Source organism: Anopheles marshallii, assembly GCF_943734725.1.
Source record: "Anopheles marshallii chromosome X unlocalized genomic scaffold, idAnoMarsDA_429_01 X_unloc_110, whole genome shotgun sequence".
NCBI lineage: Eukaryota > Metazoa > Arthropoda > Insecta > Diptera > Culicidae > Anopheles > Anopheles marshallii.
The window spans coordinates 27,501-42,899 of NW_026525681.1; positions in this window are offsets into that span (position 1 = coordinate 27,501).

The window sequence follows — 15,399 nt, forward strand, 5'->3', positions numbered from 1 at the left end:
AGACATCGTGGATCGCGTCCATTGGTGCGGTGGAAGGACCGAGCGAACTCGCCCCGCTCGACGACCCGCTGGATCGCCTGCACCGTTGACCTCCCGCGACGAAATCCGTACTGCTCCGGCGACAGTTGAGGGGCAGCGCTGTCCTCCAAGTGTTCATTTAGGCGCTCGAGAATGCACCTCTCGAACAACTTGGGGACTGCTCCCTCCAGAAGCAGCGGTCGGCTCGCCGATGGATCGCCCGGTGGCTTGCCCGGTTTGGCTACCAGCACCAGCCTCGCCTCCTTCCAAGCCCGCGGGAACTCACCGCGTTCCAGTAGGTCGTTAAACACCCGCACAAACGCCTGCGGGTGTTCACGGATCGCGGTTTTCACCGCCGCGTTCGGGATCCCATCGAGCCCAGGTGCTTTGGATGGGGCCATCCGTTCTGCCAGCGCGAGAACCTCCGCTTCCGTGACGGGTCGCAGCCTCTCCTCGTCAGCCGTTCGCTCGATGGCTGGCCACTCGAACGGGGGATGCAGCGGAAACAGGGCATCCACGATCGGCTCCAGCACTGTCCGGTCCGTCTCCGGCGGGGTGCGACCACGCAGCTTGGCCATCACCACCTTGTATCCCAGTCCGAATACGTCGCTGTCGACTCCGTCGATCAGCTCTTGGAGCTTCTCGTTTCGACTCTCCTGGATCCCGCGCTGCAGCCCTCTACGAAGGTCCTGCAGACGCCCCAAAGCCGCGTCCCGTTCTGTTGGCCCCTTGGCCCCACGATGCCTCTCTTCCGCCTCCTCGCACTCACGCCTCATGCGTTCCAGCTCCGGAGTCCACCAGTAGAGCCTAGGCGGCTGACGGAACTTTGGCGGGCCCACTCGCTCCATCGTCCTGTCGCAGGCCAGGGACAGCGCTCCTACCAGCGCGTCAGGCGTGTCCGCTTCTGCAAATCGACAATCAATCAGCGCAGCCTGGTATCCCTCCCTGCAGAAAGTCGACGTCTTCCAGCGAACTCCTGCATGCTGCGGGAGGCGAGACGACTGCGTCCGATGGTGTTGTTTCGTACGCTGCTGCGGTGCTGACCGTCTCCCCGGAACGCCCACGGAGAACTCCACGTACCGGTGGTCGCTGTACGAATATCGCTGGCTGACCCTCCAGGTGTCCTCAAGGGCGACCGTAGAGCTCGCGAAGGACACATCTACAACGCTCTCGCGCGCGACCCCATTGCCCTTGAAGGTGGGCACGTTGCCGCGGTTGAGGACCTCCAGCTGCAGATGGTCGATAGCGCCCTTGAGGATGTGCCCTCTCGATGTTGTGCGGGCACTCCCCCAGTCCGTACTCCATGCATTAAGATCACCTGCCATCACCAGGTGCTGATGTCCCACCAACGCCATCTCCACCGCCTCGAGATAGGCGACGAAGTCCGCTGGTCCGGTGTTTGGCGAGACGTAGCAGCTAGCGAATGTCACTCCTCCCACTGTGGCCACCACCAGCCCAGGATGAGCGCTTTCCCATAAACGCTGTATGGGATAAGCCCCGGTGGCGACCACTGCCACACTCTGCGCCTCATCCACCGCCCATCTGCCGTTGTCCCGAGGCGGCTTATATAATTCGCAGGCGATGACAACGTCCACCCCCAGCTCCCGCGCCGTCTGCAGCATCAGGTCCTGCGCTGATCTGCTGCGCCCGAGGTTGATCTGCAGGACCTTTATCGTTGTCGAGGACAGGACGGATGTCCCACCCGGTGCGGGCCCTTGCATGTCACGCAGCAGACCGCTGCCGTGCATGTTCGGGCCAGGTGTCCCGGTTGGCCGCAGCGGATGCAGTGCGTCGACCAATCCATCTCGCTCCGGCATTGGTGCCGCAGGTGTCCGTGCTCCAGGCATTTGAAGCACCGCTGCTGGCCCCGCGTCAGTGGTGTCAACTGCGTAGCTAGGCACGAAGTGTGCAGCACCTTCACGTGCTGCTGCGCAATCTTCGCTGCCGCCTTCACTGCCATTCGGACGTATGCCGTCTGCGTGCCATTCCATGCCTTGACCAAATGCACGGCGGATTCCTTCACCGACTGCTCTGTGAATGTTTGGATCGCCGTCGCCACGTCCGTCGCCGTCGCTAAAGGGTCCACCTCTTCCAGGCGGACCTCTACCGTTTCCGTCACCAGGCGGGCGGTGGCCGGAGCTGCGGCCTGTGCGCAGACCTCCTGCACACGTTGAAAAATTGCTTCCGAATTAGCACCGTCCTCTACGTCCATAACCAGCCGATCCCGCGTCGTTCGCCGTCCCACACCGAGCTTCGCCTGGTGTTCAGCCAACGACGGTGCGCTGCGGACTAGCTGGTAAACGTCTGTCCACGTTTGACCGTCTCCTGGGGCCACCTCTATAGCGTCCAGCTTCTTTTTCGTCGACTGCTTGCGTGGCGCAAGTTGCGGGCGTGGCTTTTCCGGCTGCTGCTGTTGTTGCTGCTGCGGCTTCGGTGGTGCCTTGCGGGGTCCCACCACCGTCCATGCGCCACTCTGCGTCGCCTGTGTACCAGATGCCTCGGCAGCCACATTGGCATAGGACGGCCGCTGCTGCTGCTGTTGTTGTTGCTGCTGCAGCGGTTGCTGCTGAGCAGGGCCACGCGTTGGCCCCTGCGTCTGTTGTGGCCGTTGCTGTTGTTTCTGCAACCGTTGGGGCTGCTGCTTCGTCAAAGAAGACGACTGCTCCTGCAGCTGCGATTGCTGTGCCTGATTGCCGCCACAACCAAGCATCTGCGCCAACAGCTCCTGGTGGCTTGCCGTCTCCTTTTCTAGCTCCTTGCGGAGACGTTGAGTCTCCTCGTGCCACTGACGAGCCTGTTGCTTGTTCCATTGCACCTCTTCTTTGAACTGCTGCTGGGCCAGCTTCAGTTCCTCCCGGGCCAGCTTTCGTTCCTCGCGGGCCATGTTGTCATTGGCCTCAATCCGCTGTCGCAGCATCACAAGCTCTTGCTGCAGCTCTTTACACATGGTTCGAAGCTGCTCGTTTGCGAGGGACATTTCCCCGATCACCTTCCGCAGTTCCACCATGTCGTTGTTCGTCGACTTCGATGCCATCACCGAAGCTCTTGTCAACATTACCTTCGGCTCTACAGCCAAAAGAGACCGCCCCGGCCTTTCCTCGGTAGACTCCGACCGAGGACGCGATGCTCGGGTTGTCGCCATTTTAGAGACCCAAGCAGGCCTCCGTGGTCAGGGGGAGGTGTTTCCCTACTTGCAGACGCCTTCCCGTATTTTCCCCAGTCGTTCCCGATTTTTCCCCGCGATTTTCAGTTAAATTCGGAAATTCGAGCAGTTTCGAGCAGTTTCGAGCTCGATGAAAACTGTCCAAATCGAGCAGATTCGAGCTGCCGATGACCCCCCCAGCTTCCCAGAATTTTTCTACGTGTTTTTGAGTTTCGAGCAGTTTTTCGAGCAAAAACCGTCAATTTGAAAATTTGTCAGCGGGGGACTGCTCACCTTCGAAAATTCGTCAGCGGGGTCATATGTGTCACTCGGATGTCACCAAAAAATGTCAAAAAATTTTTTCGCGTTTTTCACTGTTTTTTCGCTTGGATCTTATTAAACGAGTTAAAACAATCACAACGGTGAAAACGGCACACGAATCCGATAAAAACTCGCAAAGTTATTAACGATTTTCTAATAAACACCGTTGCTCGAAACCACGTGCTCCGGCGGTAGCACCCCTTGCACTTTTTTGCCACGTTGTTTTTCGGCGATTTTCGTCCGATTTCCGTCCGGTTTTTTGCATTAACACGATCACGGGCGCAAAAACTACCGTTTCCGTCCACTTCCGGCCCGATTGGACCGGATTTTTACGCAAACTCACGATACACACACACTGTTGTTGTTGTTGTTGTTGTAATTCTTTGCGCGAATTTGCCACTCCGTATTTCGGGCCGAATTTCACCGGCAAACACTGTCTATCACTTTTAATCGCTTAAATGGCGTCCAATCTCGCTTTTTCACTGAAAACCGCACCGAAAAAGGTCTATTTTGCCCGTTTTTATAGCGGAAATAGTTCCCCATACAAAATGTATGGGGAATGTTTTTTACTTATTTTCCGTATTATCGCACCGATTTTCACGCGGTTTTCACTCGATTCCCTTAAAACGTACACTTAACAACGGATTATAACTAAAATCCAGTCTCTCCAAACGATTTTTGCACCAATATTTTCCTTCTCACTGCGGAGCAAAACACGCCATGTCCAAACAGCTCGACTGCTCGAATGTCACAGGGATAACTGGCTTGTGGCCGCCAAGCGTTCATAGCGACGTGGCTTATTGATCCTTCGATGTCGGCTCTTCCTATCATTGTGAAGCAAAATTCACCAAGCGTAGGATTGTTCACCCTTTCAAGGGAACGTGAGCTGGGTTTAGACCGTCGTGAGACAGGTTAGTTTTACCCTACTGGTGTGTGCTGTATGCTGCTATCTTAACGGAATTCCTGTGCAGTACGAGAGGAACCACAGGTACGGACCACTGGCTCAATACTAGTTCGACCGGACTTTGGTATGACGCTACGTCCGCTGGATTATGCCTGAACGCCTCTAAGGTCGTATCCAATCCGAGCTGATAGCGCATCATAAACCCATTAGGTGATCGGAAGCTAGCGGGCTTAACAACCCTCTGAGATCCGTCGGTGCTGCCCCGTGCACACTGCCGTCTCATCCCCGCTATAGCACTAGACTGAGCCGCAACGGGCGGGTGTACGCTGCACGTGGAAGTACCTTATCACAGGGAACCCTGGTGGCTGTGCTCCCGTCGACCGTGGATACAACTAGTTTCGACACCTTCGACCGCCCGCAAACGACGGGACTACAGGCTGGGAGCTGCGAGTTGTAGAGATGCGTTCGCATCGATCCTCTCAGGCGACCCATGCTTGGTGGTGAAGTGGTTAGTTCGTGGAGTATAGGCTTGCTGCACTCGACAAGAGTGCTGCTTGCAAGGCTGTGGTGGTACGTATGGTAGTTGATGAGCATAGGCTTGCTGCACTCGACAAGAGTGCTGCTTGCAAGCCTATGGTGGTACGTGTACGGTAGTTGATGTGAGCATAGGCTTGCTGCACTCGACAAGAGTGCTGCTTGCAAGCCTATGGGTGGTGTGGTGTGTGGTGCATGATTAGCCTTTCAAGGAAGATGTGTCCTTGGGGCTAATCGGTTATTTTTATAAGTCCGGGAAACCTTTCTCGTCGGGATTCTTATCCTAAGCAACCACGAAAGCTTCCAAGAGTTGAAACATTGCCTATCAAGTAGGCCGTACCAGCCCATAGCAAACCAACCAAGATAATCTAACAGGCCAAGATTGGTTGGAGACTTCAAAATTTGGCTAAGTCCATGGCCACCATAAGCCATTTCTACCAAGAAGGCCATGGACAGTGCTTAGCAACCACGAAAGCTTCCAAGAGTTGAAACATTGCCTATCAAGTAGGCCGTACCAGCCCATAGCAACCCAACCAAGATACTCTAACAGGCCAAGATTGGTTGGAGAATTCAAAATGTTGCTAAGTCCATGGCCACGATAAGCCATTTCTATCAAGAAGGCCATGGACAGTGCTTAGCAACCACGAAAGCTTCCAAGAGTTGAAACATTGCCTATCAAGTAGGCCGTAGCAGCCCATAGCAACCCAACCAAGATACTCTAACAGGCCAAGATTGGTTGGAGACTTCAAAATTTGGCTAAGTCCATGGCCACCATAAGCCATTTCTATCAAGAAGGCCATGGACAGTGCTTAGCAACCACGAAAGCTTCCAAGAGTTGAAACATTGCCTATCAAGTAGGCCGTACCAGCCCATAGCAACCCAACCAAGATACTCTAACAGGCCAAGATTGGTTGGAGACTTCAAAATTTTGCTAAGTCCATGGCCACCATAAGCCATTTCTATCAAGAAGGCCATGGACAGTGCTTAGCAACCACGAAAGCTTCCAAGAGTTGAAACATTGCCTATCAAGTAGGCCGTACCAGCCCATAGCAACCCAACCAAGATACTCTAACAGGCCAAGATTGGTTGGAGATTTCAAAATTTTGCTAAGTCCATGGCCACCATAAGCCATTTCTATCAAGAAGGCCATGGACAGTGCTTAGCAACCACGAAAGCTTCCAAGAGTTGAAACATTGCCTATCAAGTAGGCCGTACCAGCCCATAGCAACCCAACCAAGATACTCTAACAGGCCAAGATTGGTTGGAGAATTCAAAATGTTGCTAAGTCCATGGCCACGATAAGCCATTTCTATCAAGAAGGCCATGGACAGTGCTTAGCAACCACGAAAGCTTCCAAGAGTTGAAACATTGCCTATCAAGTAGGCCGTAGCAGCCCATAGCAACCCAACCAAGATACTCTAACAGGCCAAGATTGGTTGGAGAATTCAAAATTTTGCTAAGTCCATGGCCACGATAAGCCATTTCTACCAAGAAGGCCACGAACTGTGCTTAGCAACCACGAAAGCTTCCAAGAGTTGAAACATTGCCTATCAAGTAGGCCGTACCAGCCCATAGCAACCCAACCAAGATACTCTAACAGGCCAAGATTGGTTGGAGACTTCAAAATGTTGCTAAGTCCATGGCCACCATAAGCCATTTCTATCAAGAAGGCCATGGACAGTGCTTAGCAACCACGAAAGCTTCCAAGAGTTGAAACATTGCCTATCAAGTAGGCCGTACCAGCCCATAGCAACCCAACCAAGATACTCTAACAGGCCAAGATTGGTTGGAGAATTCAAAATTTTGCTAAGTCCATGGCCACCATAAGCCATTTCTATCAAGAAGGCCATGGACAGTGCTTAGCAACCACGAAAGCTTCCAAGAGTTGAAACATTGCCTATCAAGTAGGCCGTACCAGCCCATAGCAACCCAACCAAGATACTCTAACAGGCCAAGATTGGTTGGAGAATTCAAAATGTTGCTAAGTCCATGGCCACGATAAGCCATTTCTATCAAGAAGGCCATGGACAGTGCTTAGCAACCACGAAAGCTTCCAAGAGTTGAAACATTGCCTATCAAGTAGGCCGTAGCAGCCCATAGCAACCCAACCAAGATACTCTAACAGGCCAAGATTGGATCTCAAAATGTTGCTAAGTCCATGGCCACCATAAGCCATTTCTATCAAGAAGGCCATGGACAGTTCTAAACAACCACGAAAGCTTCCAAGAGTTGAAACATTGCCTATCAAGTAGGCCGTACCAGCCCATAGCAACCCAACCAAGATACTCTAACAGGCCAAGATTGGTTGGAGAATTCAAAATTTTGCTAAGTCCATGGCCACCATAAGCCATTTCTATCAAGAAGGCCACGAACAGTGCTTAGCAACCACGAAAGCTTCCAAGAGTTGAAACATTGCCTATCAAGTAGGCCGTAGCAGCCCATAGCAACCCAACCAAGATAATCTAACAGGCCAAGATTGGTTGGAGATTTCAAAATTTGGCTAAGTCCAGATTTTTTTACCCTTCGGGAATACAACCCTAGTTCACCAAGTTGAACGCGAAAAAATGTCCATAGGATACGCACAAAACGTTTATTGAGTTGGTCACCATATGTGGAAATTATGGTGAAAATAAGCCAAGTTCCGGAGTTTTTAACTAACACGAAACCACGAAAAACTTTCATTAGGAAAACTTGGTTGGAGCACCCTACTGCAGAACACACCGACATGGACGAAAGGGTCTACTGGCTAAGAGAAAAAATTTTTGCGGGACCACTCAAAACATCATAGTTAGACCTAGCAAATGATGAAAAGTGAAACCCGCGATCGATTGGAGAAACCTTATTTTACACTGAAAAATTCCACATAAGCAAAATTTGTATGGAGCACCCTACTGCAGAGCACACCGACAGGGCCGGGAAGGAAGGCCCGGTCCAAGAAAAAATTTTTGCGGGACCACTCAAAACATCATAGTTAGACCTAGCAAATGATGAAAAGTGAAACCCGCGATCGATTGGAGAAACCTTATTTTACACTGAAAATTCCACATAAGGAAAATTTGTATGGAGCACCCTACTGCAGAGCACACCGACAGGGCCGGGAAGGAAGGCCCGGTCCAAGAAAAAATTTTTGCGGGACCACTCAAAACATCATAGTTAGACCTAGCAAATGATGAAAAGTGAAACCCGCGATCGATTGGAGAAACCTTATTTTACACTGAAAAATTCCACATAAGGAAAATTTGTATGGAGCACCCTACTGCAGAGCACACCGACAGGGCCGGGAAGGAAGGCCCGGTCCAAGAAAAAATTTTTGCGGGACCACTCAAAACATCATAGTTAGACCTAGCAAATGATGAAAAGTGAAACCCGCGATCGATTGGAGAAACCTTATTTTACACTGAAAAATTCCACATAAGCAAAATTTGTATGGAGCACCCTACTGCAGAGCACACCGACAGGGCCGGGAAGGAAGGCCCGGTCCAAGAAAAAATTTTTGCGGGACCACTCAAAACATCATAGTTAGACCTAGCAAATGATGAAAAGTGAAACCCGCGATCGATTGGAGAAACCTTATTTTACACTGAAAATTCCACATAAGGAAAATTTGTATGGAGCACCCTACTGCAGAGCACACCGACAGGGCCGGGAAGGAAGGCCCGGTCCAAGAAAAAATTTTTGCGGGACCACTCAAAACATCATAGTTAGACCTAGCAAATGATGAAAAGTGAAACCCGCGATCGATTGGAGAAACCTTATTTTACACTGAAAAATTCCACATAAGGAAAATTTGTATGGAGCACCCTACTGCAGAACACACCGACAGGGCCGGGAAGGAAGGCCCGGTCCAAGAAAAAATTTTTGCGGGACCACTCAAAACATCATAGTTAGACCTAGCAAATGATGAAAAGTGAAACCCGCGATCGATTGGAGAAACCTTATTTTACACTGAAAAATTCCACATAAGGAAAATTTGTATGGAGCACCCTACTGCAGAACACACCGACATGGACGAAAGGGTCTACTGGCTAAGAGAAAAAATTTTTGCGGGACCACTCAAAACATCATAGTTAGACCTAGCAAATGATGAAAAGTGAAACCCGCGATCGATTGGAGAAACCTTATTTTACACTGAAAAATTCCACATAAGCAAAATTTGTATGGAGCACCCTACTGCAGAGCACACCGACAGGGCCGGGAAGGAAGGCCCGGTCCAAGAAAAAATTTTTGCGGGACCACTCAAAACATCATAGTTAGACCTAGCAAATGATGAAAAGTGAAACCCGCGATCGATTGGAGAAACCTTATTTTACACTGAAAATTCCACATAAGGAAAATTTGTATGGAGCACCCTACTGCAGAGCACACCGACAGGGCCGGGAAGGAAGGCCCGGTCCAAGAAAAAATTTTTGCGGGACCACTCAAAACATCATAGTTAGACCTAGCAAATGATGAAAAGTGAAACCCGCGATCGATTGGAGAAACCTTATTTTACACTGAAAAATTCCACATAAGGAAAATTTGTATGGAGCACCCTACTGCAGAGCACACCGACAGGGCCGGGAAGGAAGGCCCGGTCCAAGAAAAAATTTTTGCGGGACCACTCAAAACATCATAGTTAGACCTAGCAAATGATGAAAAGTGAAACCCGCGATCGATTGGAGAAACCTTATTTTACACTGAAAAATTCCACATAAGCAAAATTTGTATGGAGCACCCTACTGCAGAGCACACCGACAGGGCCGGGAAGGAAGGCCCGGTCCAAGAAAAAATTTTTGCGGGACCACTCAAAACATCATAGTTAGACCTAGCAAATGATGAAAAGTGAAACCCGCGATCGATTGGAGAAACCTTATTTTACACTGAAAAATTCCACATAAGCAAAATTTGTATGGAGCACCCTACTGCAGAGCACACCGACAGGGCCGGGAAGGAAGGCCCGGTCCAAGAAAAAATTTTTGCGGGACCACTCAAAACATCATAGTTAGACCTAGCAAATGATGAAAAGTGAAACCCGCGATCGATTGGAGAAACCTTATTTTACACTGAAAATTCCACATAAGGAAAATTTGTATGGAGCACCCTACTGCAGAACACACCGACAGGGCCGGGAAGGAAGGCCCGGTCCAAGAAAAAATTTTTGCGGGACCACTCAAAACATCATAGTTAGACCTAGCAAATGATGAAAAGTGAAACCCGCGATCGATTGGAGAAACCTTATTTTACACTGAAAAATTCCACATAAGGAAAATTTGTATGGAGCACCCTACTGCAGAACACACCGACAGGGCCGGGAAGGAAGGCCCGGTCCAAGAAAAAATTTTTGCGGGACCACTCAAAACATCATAGTTAGACCTAGCAAATGATGAAAAGTGAAACCCGCGATCGATTGGAGAAACCTTATTTTACACTGAAAAATTCCACATAAGGAAAATTTGTATGGAGCACCCTACTGCAGAGCACACCGACAGGGCCGGGAAGGAAGGCCCGGTCCAAGAAAAAATTTTTGCGGGACCACTCAAAACATCATAGTTAGACCTAGCAAATGATGAAAAGTGAAACCCGCGATCGATTGGAGAAACCTTATTTTACACTGAAAAATTCCACATAAGGAAAATTTGTATGGAGCACCCTACTGCAGAGCACACCGACAGGGCCGGGAAGGAAGGCCCGGTCCAAGAAAAAATTTTTGCGGGACCACTCAAAACATCATAGTTAGACCTAGCAAATGATGAAAAGTGAAACCCGCGATCGATTGGAGAAACCTTATTTTACACTGAAAAATTCCACATAAGGAAAATTTGTATGGAGCACCCTACTGCAGAACACACCGACAGGGCCGGGAAGGAAGGCCCGGTCCAAGAAAAAATTTTTGCGGGACCACTCAAAACATCATAGTTAGACCTAGCAAATGATGAAAAGTGAAACCCGCGATCGATTGGAGAAACCTTATTTTACACTGAAAAATTCCACATAAGCAAAATTTGTATGGAGCACCCTACTGCAGAGCACACCGACAGGGCCGGGAAGGAAGGCCCGGTCCAAGAAAAAATTTTTGCGGGACCACTCAAAACATCATAGTTAGACCTAGCAAATGATGAAAAGTGAAACCCGCGATCGATTGGAAAAACCTTATTTTACACTGAAAAATTCCACATAAGGAAAATTTGTATGGAGCACCCTACTGCAGAGCACACCGACAGGGCCGGGAAGGAAGGCCCGGTCCAAGAAAAAATTTTTGCGGGACCACTCAAAACATCATAGTTAGACCTAGCAAATGATGAAAAGTGAAACCCGCGATCGATTGGAGAAACCTTATTTTACACTGAAAAATTCCACATAAGCAAAATTTGTATGGAGCACCCTACTGCAGAGCACACCGACATGGACGAAAGGGTCGACTGGCCAAGAGAAAAAATTTTTGCGGGACCACTCAAAACATCATAGTTAGACCTAGCAAATGATGAAAAGTGAAACCCGCGATCGATTGGAGAAACCTTATTTTACACTGAAAAATTCCACATAAGGAAAATTTGTATGGAGCACCCTACTGCAGAGCACACCGACAGGGCCGGGAAGGAAGGCCCGGTCCAAGAAAAAATTTTTGCGGGACCACTCAAAACATCATAGTTAGACCTAGCAAATGATGAAAAGTGAAACCCGCGATCGATTGGAGAAACCTTATTTTACACTGAAAAATTCCACATAAGGAAAATTTGTATGGAGCACCCTACTGCAGAGCACACCGACAGGGCCGGGAAGGAAGGCCCGGTCCAAGAAAAAATTTTTGCGGGACCACTCAAAACATCATAGTTAGACCTAGCAAATGATGAAAAGTGAAACCCGCGATCGATTGGAGAAACCTTATTTTACACTGAAAAATTCCACATAAGGAAAATTTGTATGGAGCACCCTACTGCAGAGCACACCGACATGGACGAAAGGGTCGACTGGCTAATAGAAAAAATTTTTGCGGGACCACTCAAAACATCATAGTTAGACCTAGCAAATGATGAAAAGTGAAACCCGCGATCGATTGGAGAAACCTTATTTTACACTGAAAAATTCCACATAAGGAAAATTTGTATGGAGCACCCTACTGCAGAGCACACCGACAGGGCCGGGAAGGAAGGCCCGGTCCAAGAAAAAATTTTTGCGGGACCACTCAAAACATCATAGTTAGACCTAGCAAATGATGAAAAGTGAAACCCGCGATCGATTGGAGAAACCTTATTTTACACTGAAAAATTCCACATAAGGAAAATTTGTATGGAGCACCCTACTGCAGAGCACACCGACAGGGCCGGGAAGGAAGGCCCGGTCCAAGAAAAAATTTTTGCGGGACCACTCAAAACATCATAGTTAGACCTAGCAAATGATGAAAAGTGAAACCCGCGATCGATTGGAGAAACCTTATTTTACACTGAAAAATTCCACATAAGGAAAATTTGTATGGAGCACCCTACTGCAGAGCACACCGACAGGGCCGGGAAGGAAGGCCCGGTCCAAGAAAAAATTTTTGCGGGACCACTCAAAACATCATAGTTAGACCTAGCAAATGATGAAAAGTGAAACCCGCGATCGATTGGAGAAACCTTATTTTACACTGAAAAATTCCACATAAGGAAAATTTGTATGGAGCACCCTACTGCAGAGCACACCGACAGGGCCGGGAAGGAAGGCCCGGTCCAAGAAAAAATTTTTGCGGGACCACTCAAAACATCATAGTTAGACCTAGCAAATGATGAAAAGTGAAACCCGCGATCGATTGGAGAAACCTTATTTTACACTGAAAAATTCCACATAAGGAAAATTTGTATGGAGCACCCTACTGCAGAGCACACCGACAGGGCCGGGAAGGAAGGCCCGGTCCAAGAAAAAATTTTTGCGGGACCACTCAAAACATCATAGTTAGACCTAGCAAATGATGAAAAGTGAAACCCGCGATCGATTGGAGAAACCTTATTTTACACTGAAAAATTCCACATAAGGAAAATTTGTATGGAGCACCCTACTGCAGAGCACACCGACAGGGCCGGGAAGGAAGGCCCGGTCCAAGAAAAAATTTTTGCGGGACCACTCAAAACATCATAGTTAGACCTAGCAAATGATGAAAAGTGAAACCCGCGATCGATTGGAGAAACCTTATTTTACACTGAAAAATTCCACATAAGGAAAATTTGTATGGAGCACCCTACTGCAGAGCACACCGACAGGGCCGGGAAGGAAGGCCCGGTCCAAGAAAAAATTTTTGCGGGACCACTCAAAACATCATAGTTAGACCTAGCAAATGATGAAAAGTGAAACCCGCGATCGATTGGAGAAACCTTATTTTACACTGAAAAATTCCACATAAGGAAAATTTGTATGGAGCACCCTACTGCAGAGCACACCGACAGGGCCGGGAAGGAAGGCCCGGTCCAAGAAAAAATTTTTGCGGGACCACTCAAAACATCATAGTTAGACCTAGCAAATGATGAAAAGTGAAACCCGCGATCGATTGGAGAAACCTTATTTTACACTGAAAAATTCCACATAAGGAAAATTTGTATGGAGCACCCTACTGCAGAGCACACCGACAGGGCCGGGAAGGAAGGCCCGGTCCAAGAAAAAATTTTTGCGGGACCACTCAAAACATCATAGTTAGACCTAGCAAATGATGAAAAGTGAAACCCGCGATCGATTGGAGAAACCTTATTTTACACTGAAAAATTCCACATAAGGAAAATTTGTATGGAGCACCCTACTGCAGAGCACACCGACAGGGCCGGGAAGGAAGGCCCGGTCCAAGAAAAAATTTTTGCGGGACCACTCAAAACATCATAGTTAGACCTAGCAAATGATGAAAAGTGAAACCCGCGATCGATTGGAGAAACCTTATTTTACACTGAAAAATTCCACATAAGGAAAATTTGTATGGAGCACCCTACTGCAGAGCACACCGACAGGGCCGGGAAGGAAGGCCCGGTCCAAGAAAAAATTTTTGCGGGACCACTCAAAACATCATAGTTAGACCTAGCAAATGATGAAAAGTGAAACCCGCGATCGATTGGAGAAACCTTATTTTACACTGAAAAATTCCACATAAGGAAAATTTGTATGGAGCACCCTACTGCAGAGCACACCGACAGGGCCGGGAAGGAAGGCCCGGTCCAAGAAAAAATTTTTGCGGGACCACTCAAAACATCATAGTTAGACCTAGCAAATGATGAAAAGTGAAACCCGCGATCGATTGGAGAAACCTTATTTTACACTGAAAAATTCCACATAAGGAAAATTTGTATGGAGCACCCTACTGCAGAGCACACCGACAGGGCCGGGAAGGAAGGCCCGGTCCAAGAAAAAATTTTTGCGGGACCACTCAAAACATCATAGTTAGACCTAGCAAATGATGAAAAGTGAAACCCGCGATCGATTGGAGAAACCTTATTTTACACTGAAAAATTCCACATAAGGAAAATTTGTATGGAGCACCCTACTGCAGAGCACACCGACAGGGCCGGGAAGGAAGGCCCGGTCCAAGAAAAAATTTTTGCGGGACCACTCAAAACATCATAGTTAGACCTAGCAAATGATGAAAAGTGAAACCCGCGATCGATTGGAGAAACCTTATTTTACACTGAAAAATTCCACATAAGGAAAATTTGTATGGAGCACCCTACTGCAGAGCACACCGACAGGGCCGGGAAGGAAGGCCCGGTCCAAGAAAAAATTTTTGCGGGACCACTCAAAACATCATAGTTAGACCTAGCAAATGATGAAAAGTGAAACCCGCGATCGATTGGAGAAACCTTATTTTACACTGAAAAATTCCACATAAGGAAAATTTGTATGGAGCACCCTACTGCAGAGCACACCGACAGGGCCGGGAAGGAAGGCCCGGTCCAAGAAAAAATTTTTGCGGGACCACTCAAAACATCATAGTTAGACCTAGCAAATGATGAAAAGTGAAACCCGCGATCGATTGGAGAAACCTTATTTTACACTGAAAAATTCCACATAAGGAAAATTTGTATGGAGCACCCTACTGCAGAGCACACCGACAGGGCCGGGAAGGAAGGCCCGGTCCAAGAAAAAATTTTTGCGGGACCACTCAAAACATCATAGTTAGACCTAGCAAATGATGAAAAGTGAAACCCGCGATCGATTGGAGAAACCTTATTTTACACTGAAAAATTCCACATAAGGAAAATTTGTATGGAGCACCCTACTGCAGAGCACACCGACAGGGCCGGGAAGGAAGGCCCGGTCCAAGAAAAAATTTTTGCGGGACCACTCAAAACATCATAGTTAGACCTAGCAAATGATGAAAAGTGAAACCCGCGATCGATTGGAGAAACCTTATTTTACACTGAAAAATTCCACATAAGGAAAATTTGTATGGAGCACCCTACTGCAGAGCACACCGACAGGGCCGGGAAGGAAGGCCCGGTCCAAGAAAAAATTTTTGTTGCGGGACCACTCAAAACATCATAGTTAGACC